Here is an 18,476-nt window from a genome sequence, read left to right as displayed (position 1 = left end):
TACCCCGGGAGTGTGGTCATGTGGCATTCACAAACAGAAAATCAGAGGGCGAGCTTCGAACTCTGGGCAGCTTTGCCACCACAGCCACAGCTCTTACAGCTGCGGACTCGGGGATTAAGCAAGAGCACCACACCCTAAACCACAAACAAATGCTGGCACGCAGTAGGGGAACGCCATGTTGGCAAAGTGCAGCTTAGAGAGAGGGCGACCTGTGGTGACAATCGACATGGCAGCTCAGAGTCTGTCTGCTGCATGCAGGGGAAGAAGAAGCAGCGGTGCAAAAAAGAGATATGTCCATGTTTAGGAGCATGGTTTCTAAACACCAAATGTGTAGTTTCAGCCAGTCTTGGCAGGCATGGCCACTAAGTAAGGAGCCACGACTTCCCCTCTGTCAGGGATGAACCTGCGTGACCTAACCTAATGATGCTACATCAGCCACAAGCTGTGGGTGTCAGTGGCTGGGGAGGGGGTCGACCAGCAGGGGTCAAAGTAGGAAAAAAATGAAAGCATGATTCTCCCTTCAGTGTTAAATGTTTTTCTCCTCTTTTCTGCCTTGTTACAAGGTATCTGACAGGGCCTCCGCTGTTCTCCCTGGGAGAACGTGGTGCAGACAGTTTGAAGGCAACAGAATGAACCTCCGCAGAGAGAAGGCTGGCAACAGCACAAAAGAGGTGTCGCAATTAAAGGTGTGATAGATGGGACATGACACGTGATAACAAGCCAAGTGCACCAGGATGTAATGTGTCCTTACGGCAGTCACAATTAACGCACTTAATTAGTTCAAACAGAAATGGGCACGGAAAAGGTGGGAGGGGGTCACAGACAGCACGAGACAAGAAGTACAATCCAATATCAGGCTATCACCGATCCATGTTCAATCTAGACTCCACAACCCCACGGGTTTTCAATTTATTAATACAAAGCCCTGCAAATTCAAAGATGAATAGCACTTTACACATCAATTCTCCATTACTATATAATCCCTGGGAAACACAAGTTCTAGCTTGGAAAAACAGCTGTAATGAAGAAAAGCCACCAACATAAGCCGCCATTAACCACCATGTTCTGAACAAACACAAACGCAATTAACATTTACATGTTGGAACATAAAATAGCAAACTTAAAAAAAAACAAAACTTGAAGCTTAGCATCATGGGAAATGAGGGCTGCCTCTCCGTACTATCTGCAGCACATGTAAGACAGTCCCAAAGCACCCCACGATGGTTGGAGAACGCCATTACACATGCCAAATTACACAAACTACACAAATTTTCCAGTTGTTGAAAACTCTGACTGGATGTGGATTAACATCAAATGACACAAAACTATTCATCACCAAAGTCAAGTTCAGTTTCAGTCTTGTGCAATTTTTGGTAAAGCCTTTGCATCGGCAGATATCCAAATTCTGATACTGGAATCAGAACAGAACTGAAAAAATGTAGATTGGTGGGTCTCAACTTTTTTTTTTTTTTTTTTTTAATCTGTGAATAAAATAAGCATAAATGCGAGACAACTGAACGAATCAAAAAAGCAGTTTACTCAAGAGTAATGAACGGCTCCCTCGGCTGTTGTGAAGCTCTTGAGCAAAACACTTTACTTTGGCAACTGACACCTCTCAATACCAGAAAGCTCACAGGGAGCTTGGTGAGGCGCAGAGGGGATTGCAGCATTCATCAACTCACAAAATGAACCGCCTCTCCCTGAGAAGAGTAAGCAGACTCAGCCCATTGTATGATGGATCTAAGGGAAATAAATACTACCTGGCCTCAGGATGTTGGAAGGGGCACAGAAATAATCAGCTGGGATATAATAGAAATGCCTTGGATGTCAGCACACAGATGATTGGGTTTCTCTAGCTTCTCTGACGGACCGACGGGGGCTCCAGCTCTCCACCAGCAGGCTTAAGAGTCGGTAGCCCGACGCTCCACTTCATGACTCAGATATGCCAGTTTATTTTCTCTGGCCCATTTGTCAAGTGAGATCTTCATTCCACCGCAAGATGCTCACATAAGAGGCATTACGGTTCAATTACATCTCAAAGCCATTCTGGAGACAAGTGCGCTCTTTTTCCATTGCACTGTGCGCTGGAGCCAGTGAGACCAGATACATTAGATATTGCCTCGAAACCACACCAGATTTTTCTGGCAGCGAGGGAACAGACGAAAGCCAGTGCCAGTCGCTCAAAAGCCCAGCGCATTTACAGCCTTGGCTTCCTGAGTCGCTGTGCAGTAGGTTCACCTCTCAGATTGTCTCCTGCTTTTATATCACCCCAGGCAGGCGAGCAGCTAACGTACTGTGGCTGACAAGCACAGAATCGAGGAACGCGAGAGAAAGAGCAGAGTGTAACCTCTTACCCAACAACTACTGAATGGGATGAATGGGATACACCCACAGCTGATTTAACACATTTCCATCAAAGTCCAACTAGTCATGGTCAAGTCTTCCCAATCTATGGCAATTCATTAATCCACTGCAGGTCTCCATCATGATCAGACCCTCTACCAGCTAAGACGCCAGCTGGAGTGGTGGATTGAGTTTCTGCGGCTGGCTGGGCTCATTTCTCAGTAGAGCTGGAGGCAGGGAGGACCTCTCCGTGCACTGCAAACCTTTTCCAGCCAGGGGCACATTCCTCCCCCCCAAACCACACGCCTGTCCGCTGACTCCCAGAGGAACCCAGGGATCATGTGGCCACTAACAACAGAAGCCCCTGAAAAACTTTTCTCCCTCCCATTACTCCATCTCCAGCATCTACTTCTTGCTGCCAAACTCAATTTGTCCACAACTTGTCTGGACGTCAATCATGTGTGTCCATTTGTCACAATCTGTTTGCACGTCACAATGGAGACTGAAACAGAGAGCGAAGTCGGAAAGTTTTGTCCTTATTTAGATTTATGGTAACAAAAAATATATATAATTGACCGACTGACACTTAATGACACTTAACAGTCATAAACCTTTATAAAGACTGATGTTCTTAACAGGTGTCATGACATAATTATGACAATGTAATGACACAATGTCATGTCTTATGCACACTCCTTCAGATACAAAGATTTATATCTGCAATTCATCTTTAATAAAACAAGACATTTAAGGACACTTTTTTTATGGATTAAAAAAAACTAACTGATTAGTGAAAAACTTATTGCCAGATTGATCAGTAGTTGAAAAATAGGTTCAAATGTGAAAACAGGTGGAGCGCACAGATGTGCATATTTTGATTTGGGTCACGATGGTTTGTCGGTTTAAAAAAAAATGGGTCCCTAGAAAGAAAAAGGCAGCTAATAGCAGCTTGGAATAGCTGGTGAACCCAGAGACCCTGAAAATGTTTACAACATTTCATCAACTCAATATTTTTACAAAAGTGTTACATGACTTCATCAAAACAAAGACGTGTAAATCCTGCCGAACAGAGAAAACAAAGACAGCCCTGTGTCTGTTTCTCATATCAAAGGCCTGACTAACTCTTCTTACAGCTTCACAAAAAAGATCACTTTCACTCCAACAGCACTTCAGAAAGTGCTATGAAAACAGCCTCGTTTCTTCTTCTTCTTCTTCAGTGCAGACTATTCCCACTTTGTCAAAAACCTCTGAATTGTCTACGTCATTCCTTATTCTTAATCAAATTATTAGTTTTTCTTTTAGACCAAGACAAGAGCCCTTTTTTTATGATTCTATTATGTTTTTAACATTTGCATAAAGAAGCAGCTAATGAAAGACAGTTGCTGACCATGTAATTATAAACGTTGGGTAAAAACAATTTCCTTTGTAGGCGTATCCTGAGCCCTTCCTGCTGAGCTCAAATCATTTCCATGAAAAATGCTCCCACTATCTCCTTATCTCCTTCGCTGAGAAATAATCACATGAGAGGTAACCTTTTCACCTCTCGAACAGTTTCACTTATAATGTGAATGTACCAGCAGGGTGGAAGAAAATAGGCAGGTCCAGTGACTACAGGATCCCACATAAAGAGGCTATCTAAAATTGGCTCTGTGGAGCAGTGGGCACACAGAGGAGATGAGACTGGATATTAGAAAGGAGATTGAAAAGCAAGGACATGTCATCGGGTTTATCCTTTGCAACTACTCAATGAATGTGAGATGAAGCTGTGAGTTAAATGACTGGAATAAAACCATTGTAAAGTCCTCCAAAACCTGGAGGAAAATCACAATAAAATAGGCAAACTAATCTCACCAAAGACTGCATACGCCGGGCATCTGTCTGCAAATCACACAGTGGAAAAGCGCTTGACCTTCTTACAGCAGGTCTAGCATTCTTGTATTGAATGAGTTTAAGAATGCAAAACAACTTGAGCTCAAGTAAAAGTGAGTTAAACATTTGGAAATTGCTTTTTCACTTTCTTGCAAAGAGTTTGATGAGAAGATTAATACCACTTTCACATCTGTTGGTTCAATATGAGGCTGGAGCCAGCAGCCAGTGTAGCTTGAACTTAGCTTGCCTTAGCTTAGCATAAACACTTGAAAGGGAGGGAAACAGCTGAGAGGGCAATGCAGCACTGAGACCGCTGATCGCATACACATACTAGAGTTATCAGCAGTTAACAGGAAGAGATGTACTTCATCTTCTCAAAAGGTAGCTGTTGCAATCATGTTTTGATTTAAGGCAGTAATGCAGCATAAAGGATGCCAGTTACCTTAAACCCCAAAGAAGAAGAACATGTTTTGATCTGATGTCTAAATAACCATGTTTGCAAGATGAGCATGAGCACTTTTTATACTATCATTGAGAGACTAGCATCTTAACTAACGGAGCCGAGCAGTGATCAGCTGTAACAAAGGAGAGCTGCTGAGCGACACATGCTGCAGCATTAAACAACTTCAACAAAGTCTGCGCTGAAGAAAATTACTCTGCTCAGTGTGTTTCGCCTTTAAAACTCTGTACCTGCCGTGCAACTTGGAAGGCGATGGACTTCCTCAGAGCGGAGCTCTCTGTGCTCTCCACTGGTGGGGACAGAATAAAAAGGCTGCAGACCATATATTTGCCAGTCATGTTTCATATTGTATTTCAGGGATCCTGGAGCAAGAGCCTGAAAATTGTTCCCCCTTTTCTATTGATTCGATTAAGTACGAAATCAGACAAAAGTTCCCCTAATTGTACCACGTACATCATGGTACAATTATGGTTCTAGTTTTGGTGAGGATTGCTGATTGGAGCAGCCGCAAATGGATACAATCCCGCTGACTTAAAAGCTTACAATTTTGATGCATCAGGATGCATCGAGAATTGTTCTGCAACCACATCGTAGCCCTTTGAATCTGAATCATGAGGTCCCAAAAGATTCCAACCTCTGGTCATGTGTAGATAGTAATTCCAGCCCTGCAATTGTGAAAGTAATAATTTTAACCCAAACCATGGTCTCTCTCTAACCTTAACTGAGTTTTTATATACTTAAGTAGATCTTAACAGTATTGTCATATTATAAAACACAATTAGTTTGTCGAAACATGCACAACAAAGAAACAACTTGTGAAACTTGTGGAAATCTAGGGCTCCCATCTACACACGATCAAGAAATAGTGCCCTTGTTTCTCTTTAAGCCAAGTGGCTGTCGGCTCCAGCTTCATATTTACCATAGTGGTATTGAGCTCCTCGTCTAAGTAAAATAAGCGTATTTCTCAAAATGTCTGTTCCTGTTAGGTTAGGATTATGTACTGGCAGTTCAGTCTTTGGTTACATTTTTAACAATGTGGTTAAGGTTTGGGGAAAGGCTTCAGTCATGGTTTTAAAAAAAAAAAATCTCAAAGCTTTAATTTCACTAGCAACCTTTGTATGACTCTAGATCTTTGTAGTTGAACCTCGGGAGCAAATATTTCTACAACAACACTCCACTACTACTACTACTACTACTTTCCACTGTGTTGCTTCGTAATCCTTTTCAGAAGCCAAAGTCTATTTCTCTCACATTCATTTGCATTTTGAGACTTATTGCACAAATGTTCACAGAAACAGACTGGGAGGAACAAGCAAATTATAAATCAATCCATCTTGAGCCAATAGTTTTTAAAAGAATAACACACTAGTAAGACAAATTACCCCCAGGATACTCACTGGTGTCTGAGCTTGGCTATTGCACAAGAGGGACAGACAAAGACAAACATGAGGAAGAGAGGAAACCAATTAATAATATTCACACTGATTCCACAGCGGGTGACATCAGCTCAGAACTAACTAGTGCCCGGTTTGGATGTCGAAGCACTGAGGAGAAAGTCGGCCCTTTAAAATACGACGAGGCACATAAAGATTTCCACTTGTGACAGCATGCGAAAAGAAAATCAACTCTGGTGGGAGTTTGGGGAAAGTGACCGAAGGCCTGCCAAATATATGTCATCACACAGCTTCAATATCTGAAAGAGGCACAGTGGTATTTTTGGACTGCCCATGGAGACACCGGGGTAGCCGCTCAGTGTTTCCGGAAAGCTCTTTTGTCTAATGTTTCTTCCCATGGGTATTCTAGCAGGTCATTAATGGCATACCTCCACTGTGTTTATGGTAGCCTACCTAATATAGAAAAAAGTCTTTCCCTGTGGCCAAGAGTACATTTTTAATTTGTTTTCTTTACTAAAATGGTATATAAATGAGGGAATAAATCAAAAAGAATGTCTTAATACCATGATTTTAATAGACTATTTAACAACATGTTTCTGCTCTCAAAGCTCTTCATGAAATGAAAGATAAATAATGTCCTATTTTGTGCCTTTAGGGTGCTGTGATAAATGTATTCAGTGGCAACAGAAAAGCAATCCAACTCTCAAAAAGCTCATTTGAATACATCAATTATTAATGCAGACGGTGATGGAGATGAAATGCACAAAGACGGAGGGGGGGGGGGGTAATTTGCCAAATAAGAGGGGAAAATTTACTATTTTGGGACAAATAGCGTCTGAAAGCACGTGGGACATGAATGAGACCCTCAAGCCACTGGTGGTGGACGCCAAACAAGATAAAATGTAATCAAGCATTAACAGTGAGAGACTAGCTCAGCCAGGGAGAACACACACAAACACACACGCACACACACACAAAAAAATCACCTAGGATCCATTCAACATGGAGAAAAAAGACCAAATTTGTTTTGGCTTAAATTCAGAACTCCTCTCTCCACATCCTCGGGCTGAAAAGTAATTAATAACTCGAGTATCAAAGTGTCGCTGAATGTTGTGATGTTTTAGCTTCAACACGAGGGCAACGCAGTCAGTGAAAGACGAGGAAGGCTGGAGAAGACAAACAGCTCGCTGTAGCCAACACGCCACCACTGAGAGCGCCGTAAAATCCCTATTGTCAAGAATGAATGGCTGCTTTCTTCCATTTGACATACACGATTGGTAGGCCTACAATAAAAGCCCTTGATAAAAGAAAAAAGCCTCAAGGAGCATATTTTTTAGAATTTTTGTAGTATTTCTTACAAATTTTTTGTTATTAGCGCAAAAAAAAAACAAAAAAACTCATAGACCAGAAAATAACCCCCGTTTCGCGCATATATATATACATATATGACACTTTGTCCAGTCAAACTAACAAATTTTGTATTCATTTACAGTAACAGAACAAGTCATTTGTGCAGTACTGTGGGTTTTTTTTTCACTGTTGCTGAGAGCAAAATAAGGGCGGGTATCACACTATTATTCGTGGCTGTGGACACCTGATGCCTCCCTCCATCATTGTAATTGATGAAAGGCAGGAGAGTAACGATGGGGGAGATAGTGGTACGGACAATGAGGATAAAGGTCAGGGACTGCTGTAATTAGGGGTGGACCTGGGCTGATTCTACTCTGTGCTCCTAAGAAACCATTCTTCTTTTCAATATTCTTACACATGATAGTTTGAATCATTTGAATATTTTGGTGTAGAGTAGCCATTTTCCCTTTAATCCCTTCCTCTAAATCTCTATACAGGCAGATGTGGTGCAAAGCCAGTCTAAAAAGACATATTTGATCCTTTATTCTGAGCTGCTGGCACCTTCATTTTTTTTTTTTTTAAGATTCTATTTTTGATAGACTTAAGATATGACAGGAAATGGGGTAGAGAGAGGGAGAGGGGATGACATGCAGCAAAATGGGCTGCACACAGGATTCGAACCAGTGGCCCCTGCAGAGGACTAACAGATAGGGGCCCCTGGTTTACTTTAATATTCAAGTTTATATCTCAGGTGAGTTTTTGTCAAGTTACAACTCAAGAAAAATACACTTCGTGACAACAGAATCAATGTATTCCATTATCTTGAGGATTAACCATATTCACACGGTGGCCGTTTTCCTCTAACATCACATTCCCTAACCATAACTCACAAGTCTCAAGTTAGAATTTGTATAAATATAAGAAATCTGACAACTGATTGTCATTTCCCTGCTTCCTGAAAACACACAATCGACAGTGAATATCTGGATGTATGTGGGGCTATATTCCAAGCTAAAATAACATTTGATAATCCATTAGCTACGGTAGCATTCAGCCACTTCCTACCTAACACTACTGTCTGATGGTGTTAACATGATAAGATATGAAAGGGTTAAATGAATATTTCCACTGATATTACAGAATTAATTTTTGCTTTTCATTTCATATCATGTAACATTATCCAACAGTAACAGGTTAATGATATTATAACTCTGATAAATACATCTCGCATATTTTATGTTTTTTATACATTTGCTTCCCTGTATCTTTGCATTTCTATTTTTATATTTCTACATGTCTGTGTTAGCACCTGTGAGAACTGCAGTTTCTTTCCTGTATTACTCTGCGTGTGGAAATGACAAATAAACTTGGAACACAGCAGTAACATCACTATCTTTTTGATAACAGCATTTGAGCTTCCCACCTTGAGCATGACGTCAGAGCAGAGGACAATGGCCGCTGTGTAAATATGGTGAATTGCTGAGTGTATTTTTTTTATTATTACATTGCAAATATCCATGCATTATAAAATGCACAGAAAGAGATTTCACAAAAGGCTCACTAAAAGTGTTGCGCCACTGTGTCTAATCCATCAGCAGCATTCCCTAACTAAGTGGAATAGGTCTTCTCTTCAGGGAGGGTATTTGCATTGCTCCACTGGCACGATCATACACACTCACTCCATTTCATGGCACAGTAGACAAGCAAACACTGAGACACTGAGACACCGAGTCTGGAGCGGGACAGGCTCATCCAGCACTGCAGTGTGTTTTAGCTCGCTGAATACCCGTGCCTGCTGTTTAGCATCCCTGATCAGCCCTTTGTGCTGTGCGTGGTGGGCACAGTAGGGCATGACCTGAATGCTGATCCCCAGAGCTAACCAGGCAGCAAACCAACCAACCCGTGAGCCACACTTCTGTCCAGCCAACCAGGCTGACGGAGCAGGAATCCTGGCAGCCGAGCACTGAATCCCACCATGGTGTAAAGTTGCCAGGGGCACGTATGAGTCCTGCTCAATCCTCTGATGTCCAGCAGAGGCCTTCGGGCCAGTGCCCTGTTTGATAAAGCTCTCTGGAAGCCTGTCTCTATTACTTTCTGACCAACCAGACATCAAAGCAAAACCAGCATGATATTTTATAAGCTGGAGAATCCAAAAGTATAATTTCAAAAAACTTTGGATAATAAATATGGAAACATCATATTTATTTAGGCTAGAACACCATGGCTGAAAATTTAATTCACTGTCCAAATTAGGACAGGGTTTAACAGCAACCATGGGCCCAATGGCCCGTGGCCACAAAAAGTTATTCTCTGGCCATGAAATACTCCATGTAGGTGGCCCATCCTGCAAGTCACCACAAACACTACTTTACAGTTCCACAAACATCCCTATTCAACTAGCCAACAACTAGCTGGTTTTTCATTTGTAACAATCAATACAAGTGTCACAGTTAAAGAAGCCTGTCTTAAATTGGGTTAAACTGACTTATCTTTATTGTTTTTACAGTAGTTTACATTTGGGCCACCAAAAATGTACTTTGGCCAGCAAGAGGCTTGTTCATCACGGTTCATCCCTGAAGGAGCGTTCTAAGCAAATCACCGAATGTCCGAGTCACATGTTCAGGCCAAGTGTTAAGTTGTGTGATGTTTATATTCAAGTCCAGGTGAAGGAGCCAATTACAGCAGCTGCCTGTGCAGAGCTGAGCAGTTTGATATACACTCTGATTATTGTATCCAGTAAATCTGTCAGCATGTGCAGGGCTGTGGCAAGACACAGCGGAGAGTTGCTGGGTCACCCCTGTAGGCCTCTCACACATACACCCCTCTCTTTCTCAGGCGCTAACTCGTCTCTTTTCTTCTGTCCAAACAGAAAGTGTTGCACTGTATCTTTCCCTATAGCTCCTTCTTTATCTGACTGCATCACTGGGGAAGTGTGGTGGACAGTCAGAGGTAAGAACTTTCCACGGCTGAGGCTCAGATGGTTTTCATAAGAGTAAGTTCCCACCTGGAGGGTGAAATTCATTTGGAGCCACATATTGACACACAAGCACCTGTCTGCTCAGAAAAGGGAAGAAAAAAAATGGACGAAAGGCAAAGAGTCTATAGTCACACTAGCAGCTTTGAGCTGAATGCTAATATACAGATATTTAGCAGGTATAATGTTATAATGCACTGTAAAATCACACAGGAATCTAGTGGAACCAATAAATCTTCTGTTACTAATGTAAATATATAAGTTGTATTTGTTCAAGTTAATTAAACTTAAAAATTCTTGTATTTTCTTTTTAGAACACATCAGAACTTATAAACATTCCTCTAACTTGAAGTCTTTTGACTTGAACTAATGAGCTGAATCAATTTACCGTTGACCTGACTTTAACTCATTACATTACGTATCTAGTATTCCCAGCATGCATTGTTTCAGTGTTAAAACTCTCGTAAGACACTTCTTTTTATAGCTTGACATAACATAAATATCTTGCTGAGTGTCTCATACATTTTTGAGATAAATCATGTTTTCACAATAGTTAAAAAAACACTGCAAAACTATAATCCCGACACACTTAAAATTTAATAAATTCATTGGGAGCAGTTTATGCCAATGCAAACTGGGAAAGTGTAAAAGGAAATCATTTTTTTTTCATTGTTTGTCAGTGTGACTTAAGAGTTTTTGGTTCAACTAAATATCTTAAGCTTACTGAACATGTTTTCTCAAGTACAGCTGAATTACTATCATTTTTTTGTTGAGAAAAATGTATTTGTTTTCAACCAAAATTACATAACAATGACTTTTAAAAGTCCACTTAAAGTTTTAAGGCAGCCTAACTCTACTAAAGAAATAGTATATTCAGCTTGTTGGCATACTAATATTTGCTCATTGGACAAAAAAAATATGACCTGATGATTAAAAGTCATCTTAAAGGGATAATTCACCCAAAAATGAAAATTCAGTCATTATCCACTCAATCTCATGCCACCTGAAGGTCAGGTTTAGTTTTTTATTCCACAAAACACTGCTGGAGTTTCACAGGAAAACAGCACTGCAGAGTCTCCCAAACAATGGAAGTGAATGGTGACCAGTTTTCAAATGTAAGAAAACAACAGAGTAAAAACATAAAATGCCTCCATACTACTCGTCTGGTGTAAATCCAAATCCAAGAGAGAATGTTATTTACACCATGTTTTTAGCCTGAATCTTCACTGTAGATCCTTCACTTGGAACCACATTCGCGTGCACATGCACACTGTCTGAAGTGTGTGTGTGTGTGTGTGTGTGTGTGTGTGTGTGTGTGTGTGTGTGTGTGTGTGTGTGTGTGTGTGTGTGTGACAGTGTGCAAATGGCACATTGGGACTTTAGGAGACTTGGATTACACCAGACGAGCAGTATGGAAACATTTTATGTATTTTTTTTCCAGTTGTTTTTTACATTTGAAAACTGGTCACCATTCACTTTCATTGTTTGAGATTCTGCAACACAGTTCTCCTGTGAAACTCCAGCAGTGTTTTGCAAACTACCAAAATAAATCCAACCCTCAATCTGTATGAGGGTTAGAAGATAATGACTGAATTTTCATTTTTGGGTGAACTATCCGTTTAATCCTGAGGGTCAAATGAATGTCTGGAGTCTGGATGAACCTTCTAGGCAATCCAACCAATAGCTGTTGAGATATTTCAGCCTGGACTGAGGGACCACTCGACCCACAGACTGACATTGCCATCTCTGGAGCCACACCTGTGCAGCCACTTGATAGTTGCTAGAAAAAAAGATAGAAATGCAATTAAATTAAGAGCTGACAACCAGATTGCTAGAAAAATATTAAGTACATTTCTTATACAGTTTAATATCCTAATGAATTTGACTGTCTATATTTAGTTGCATTTCTTATAATGGTCACTTATGGTCACCAAATTGAAAAAATTAAATTTTTCAGTGTCTTTTTAGGCTATTAAGCCAATTTAACACTAAAGTGGAAAATTTAACCAAACAGGTTTTTATTAAATAAACGTCACAGTCCAACAACAGACAAGAAGAAGGTCTTTGTTCTCAGACTAGTTCTACCTCTATGTTTTCCCTCGGTCTGACCCATGTCTAATGCTGCGGTAGTCACCCAGGCTCTGTTTGGAGGGGGGCCACTCCACTGCACTCCTCCTCACAACAGGAGGCCTTTTGTCACGCTCTGACCTTTTCGGCCATGTGGTAATAAATTTGTTTGATTTGTTCCTCCTCTCCTGTTTGGAGCGCTTCTCTTTCACATGGAGAGGCCGATCAATGCAGGGGAGGATACTCTTTCTGGGCTTGCGTGCAAGACCCATCCGGCCTGGCCCCACCACTGGGCCGTTTAAGCATTCTGGTTTGGGCTCGGAGCATGTTGACCCATGGCTGGGTTCAGTGAGACCCCCGCACCAGATGGAGGGGACCAGCAGAGAGGGATGGAAAAATCCTGTGCAAGCCGGAGCTCAGACGTCTGCGCAAGGAAGCAGCGAATGAGTGAATGGATTGTCTGTCAAGCATTTGCCATTCTTCTTCCCGAACCTTTTTTGCATGGAGGGGCTTTTACGAGGCACAGCAGCCCTGAAAGGATGAGCCTGAATCATGGCACATCAATGCAGAGGCCTCCGCTCACTGATGTTTATTGCACGGGAGCTTAGGTGCAGGAAGAGCCTTTGAGGATGCCAGTGGAGCAGAAAGGAGAAGACATCTTTAGTGCCCCGACCATCTTATATGTCCAGCATTTGAAACAGCTGTGTCTCATCCCAGTTCTCCTCAAGGCTATGAGGCTCTTCTGTTTAAATATGAAGACGCTGCCTAAAAGCAGGAGGACTCAGGGAGCTTGTAGGCCTGCAGGCGTTGTGATTAGATGCCATTTTCTAGAAGGCCTGTGCAATCAATCAAACACAAACAAATACAAGAGAGAACCAATCAGCTAAAGGCAGCAAGAGAAGGTAAGCAGCTGGAGGCCAGCAGAGCAATTGATTACTTTGTTCTCTGCTCAGATCATACCGTCAACAGCTTAATATAAACCTTATAAGTTTGAGTTCATCTAATGTGAAGTCTTTTGACTTGAGATCATGAATTTACTGTACATTATGAATTTACTCTACTTAAAAAAAAAAAAAAATTGTGAAATGAAGAACTACATTTTCAAACTGAAAATTGTAAAAGAAAATCACATTTGTCTGTGTGTTTGTCAGTGTGACAGAAGAGTAATTTTCTGAATTACACCTGCATTAATATCAAATTTATTTGACAAAAAATGTTTAGTTGTTTTGAATCATGACATAATTACCTCCACTTTTTTTGAATTCAGTCAACTTTCAATTTTAAGGCAGCTCGGACATCAACTTTATGGTTCAACTTAATATCTTAAGCTGATTGAACATATTTTCTAAAGTACAACTGTATTTATATCAAGTTTAGTTGACTAAAAGGTTTATTTTATTTTGAACCATGACAAATGTGCCTAAACTTGTCATTTCAAATTCACTCAACTTAAAATTTTAAGGCAGCTCAGACATTAACTTTATAGTTAAACTTAATATCCTAAGCTTACTGAACATATTTTCTGAAGGACAACTCTATTTAAATAATGTTTATTTTACTAAAAGGTTTATTTGTTTTGAATCATGACAAAGTTACCTCAACTTGTCATTTCAAATTCACTCAACTTCAAGTTCTGAGGCTTTTTGGTTCAACTCAATATCCTTAACTTTTTGGACATGTGATCTCAAGTACAACTGAATTGATACCAAGTTTGTTTGACTAAAAATAAATATATGAGTAAAATCATAACAAAATTAAATATTAACTTAAGGCAGCCAGGACGCTAAAGTAAAATTTGTTTTTACAGTGTAGACTTCTTGTAGCTTCTTTCTGCTCACCACAAGGCAGCACCCAGAATGCATGCGTGAACGCTTATTTAGTGAATTGGAACACATAACACACACACACGAAGAATCATTACATTAGTGAATGGCAGCGTTCAAGGATGAGGGTCTGAGTGATCTCATTAGATACTATCACAACAGGCCAGTGTTCTCACACTGCCTGTTTAACATCTCCCATTTGGGCTCCATGCAGTTCCAGGCCCTAATTGAAGGCACATGTAACCTACTCACAAAGAGATGGAGAGCCCCCATCGACAGCCATGTGACTGTGCGGAGGCGGTCGGTGTAAACGTGGAGGGACAGGAGGTTTGGTGTTCCTTCAGGGATCAGTTCAGTCCTTGTATGACGGACTGCGCTGACGTACCACTGATCGCTGATATTACCGCCTCATTAACTTTTGCTTGCACTCAGATGGTCAGGGCCAATGTGAGCTGGTGCACGGTAAGGAAATCAGGTTAAGGCAAGATGGTAATCTGCTATTATTTTAACTTAAATTGGAGACAGAAAATTAGCCTTAAGGGGGTTGATGCTTACGCTACAGCCATACTGTACAGTAAACACTGTTTTAATGTGCAACTGACAGAGTCGAACTCTGAGCAGAGAGAAACAAATGAATATAATAGGAAGGAAACAATGAGGAAAGCAAAACTTTATATCAGGTCCATCTCCATGGCCTGAAGCCTGCTAATAATGCATAAGCAACCTAAATATCTCCAGTGCGGCCTGCCATTGCGTGAGACAGCACTGCCTTGTAAACCTATAAACATGACCAAGAGGAACCCAAATAGCCTCTTACGTGTTTTTTAATGCTTTGTCTTCCACATGGTGTCAATTTGCATTTTTGCAAAGGAGCTCATTTACGCATTTGAAATTTTATGGCCACCAAATCACTCAAACCGCACCGCCTCCGTAACCAGTGCCTGTGCTTTTTACAGACCTTGGATTTCCTCACTTAGTTTTCCACTTAGAAAGTGTAGAATCTCTCAAATACATAAATCAACACGAGTAAACATGTTGATCCGACAGAAATGGATTCCCTGTGTTCAAATCAGAACTTGCTATTGTCACACAGAGCTTTTCTTTAATGGCAACAATCTGTCCTCCATTTCTGACTAGTGATGTTAATGATTAATGATTAATTGATTATTTATTTATTTTTTTTAATTACCAAATTCTTAACCCACAATGTATTTTCTGTGTATCATTTATCTGCGGGTTTTCTCATAATTGATTTGATCTGCCTTGTTAGTCCAGAAATGGCAGCAATTGTGCCTCATTTGACACTGTTTTGTTCATTTGTTGAATAAGGATGGGAGGACAAGAACAGCAGTTTTGAGCAGAAGCTTTTATTATTCTGTTCATTTAAACTAGGTGTGCTTCATTAACTAAAGTTTCACGTAACTAATGTGCCTCTAGAATTGTTTAAATAAAACTGAGAAAAAGATATGTGCTTTGTATCTTATTAATTATTAATAATTAATCAATTGATTGCCAACAAGTTCCACTATCAGTTAAGGAAAGCACACAAAATTTGGAACCCTATTTCAGACAGTGTAAAACTATGCAGCTGAAATTTCATATATAAAGTATGTGCACAATTCAGATTAGTTTCACTGCTGAGGTGCAAAATAAATTAATAATAAAGGAACACAAATCTTGCAACATCAATTTGAAGAAAAAAAAAATACTTTTACAAATTCTGCGTGCATGCATCTAATAATAGGTCTTTGTGCCTTGAAATGGCCCAAAATGCAAAATCTCCTCTTCCGTTAACGGTAATGTTTCCTCCTGTGTCTTCATGTCTTCTCTGTATTGTATTGTCACTCCTGTCACTGCACCACAAAAGACTTTCCCCAGCGAATCTCTCCCCCTGAGTCAATAACATTCAGAGGCAATTTTCTTCAGTTTCCATTGTCAGCTTAAATTGAATTCCAAACTAAGATACAGCATAAACTGCAACAGTCAGCACTACTGGATTTTCAAAGCCATTTGTTCAACACAGGCAATGGTGGGCTTATAAAATGTTGCATTCTACAATATGCATAATTAAAAAAAAAACAAATATTAATGACAAAACATACCAAACATCAGATATAACGTACGTGTCAATGAAGCTGTATCATTAGCTTAGAATTACTGTGGGATGAACTGAACAGAATCAATTGGATAAAACGCACAGCAATCAATGTGTTTGGCTGAGTCTAGTCTTCTGAGAGCAGGTATCACACAAAGGCAATCTATAGCTCCCCTGTCCTGAGGGCAGGCCTGATTGTTAAACAGACAGCTGCCTGTTTTCTTGTTCGTAATTGGCTGGCGTAAATGATCAGAGTCATGTGACTCCGCAGGGAGAGTTGCTCAATTTCAATATTCCCCTGACAGGCTTGTGATCAAAGTGAGAATTGAGAAAGTGAGAAAACGTGATTTTTTTGGCTCTATTGCTGAAACACATATCACCTCTGACATAACATACTCGCCGACATTGGAACATGAAGTGTGGGGTTTTGGATTAAAGAGCAGCGGACCTGGAGACAACCAAAAATGCAGTTATCATTTTTCGAACACGTTGTCGGATTAGCTGGACGCACCGCTGCAGACCACCCCAGGAGGAGTGGAGGTGAACAACAGCTACAGCTACAGCTGGGACTTAAAAGCTGCTCCTGGCTAATATCCAGAAAATCGAATGAAGCTGCTGCACTGGACGGATGGACCAGCTTTGAGCTGAGGGGATGCAACACGAAAGACTCCAGCAGGACGAGAGGAGGAGGACTCTGTTTACATTGATGATGCTTCATGCTCAAACCCAGTTAAAGTTGTGGAATTCCCAGATGACAACATATTTTATATGGTAGTAATGGTATTAACCATATTATCATCACCATCTTGGTACTGCAGTTTACATTCAACATGACGAATAGTCAAAAAAATGCACTACAGAATTATTTCGTGGATGTACACGTGTATATGTGAATGACAGTACATGTTGTTTTATTTTATTTTGTTTTATATTTTATGCCATTTAGTTTTGAATTACATCAATTATCTGTATATATGGTGTATGTTGTGTATAGCATGAAGGAATTACAACTTTAATTGTACAACACTGTGTTGTCCGAATGTGGATGCAAGGGGAGCACACTGGCCTTGAGGTTTTGAAGCTCATCCTTTTGATGAGGGGTTATAAAGTGTAGCAACACTGAGATTTAGAGTTAGTGGCAATAAAAAGTTCAGCTCTGTAGATGGAAGATCCCAAACCTACTGAAATCTCAAAAACTTCCTTGGACTTTATAAAAACTGTGTCAAATACTACAGGCAGCATGGTGACCTGAATGAGTGGAACAGGAAAAAACAGGATTTTTTCAAGGCCCCTGCGAAGGCTACCCAAGAGGTAGCCGTTTGCCTTTGAAGTTTTCCAATTCTGTTTTTCTGGTTTGCGGCAAAACAACAAAGGACCATGTGGTGTGGAGGACTTATTACTTGAGTGGACCAGCTCATAACAGCTGCATGTTACGCTTCACTCTTGCAGGTCTGTGCAGGCAGCAACAAATCAGTGCCATTCTTATGGTAAACCAAAAGAAAAAACTGGAGATTGATTTCATGAGGCAAGCTAAGTGACATCCCCTTCTTCAATATAAAATGGTTACAATGAAATCCTTGTCAAAGGAGGATGGGGATTTCATTAAATTTACATCATTACCATCCTACATGCCTCATGTTAATAAAGTGTCAGGGTGGTACCATCGCTAAGGGCCTTCACAGAAGTTTTCTAAATTAGCAAAGCCTCCAATATAATGAAAGAAAGAAGAAAGAAACCTCCTGACGTGTGCGTCAAACATCAAAAAGCTCCACTCTGCAGATAAAAAGAAGAAAAAGGAAACTTAATAAGGCTCAGATATAAAGATTTATGGTTGCAAAGTCAGACATGTTAGTGGACGTGGAGACAGGGGGACATATATTAAGTTTTTAGTGTAGTATCCAGACTTCTGACGCCTGTTTTTTTGGTCCCTTAATTCAGTCAAGTATGATAAATATGTCTACAGGTTTGATCAAAAAAAGCGCTTTCTTGGATTCATGTGGTCTGCATTGGGGGTTGCTGCTGGGACTGAGGTCTGCTCTGTATTGTTGGATTGTATGCAATTAAAGCATGCATGAGTTTTCAGTTCACTAACAGTGCTTGC

The 18,476-nt window shown here is 40.5% G+C and overlaps 1 protein-coding gene across 1 annotated transcript in view; it reads right to left on the bottom strand.

The window, feature by feature from the left end:
- tmtc2b (transmembrane O-mannosyltransferase targeting cadherins 2b) overlaps positions 1 to 18,476 on the bottom strand; it is a 134,318-nt gene that overhangs the window by 75,533 nt on the left and 40,309 nt on the right. The window lies entirely within an intron of this gene.

The sequence above is a fragment of the Lutjanus erythropterus genome, chromosome 13, assembly GCF_056507025.1.
Source record: "Lutjanus erythropterus isolate fLutEry1 chromosome 13, fLutEry1.hap2, whole genome shotgun sequence".
NCBI classification, from domain to species: Eukaryota; Metazoa; Chordata; class Actinopteri; order Lutjaniformes; family Lutjanidae; genus Lutjanus; species Lutjanus erythropterus.
The sequence above is the reverse complement of the archived record's forward strand: the minus strand, read 5'-3'. Positions and strand labels throughout refer to the sequence as shown.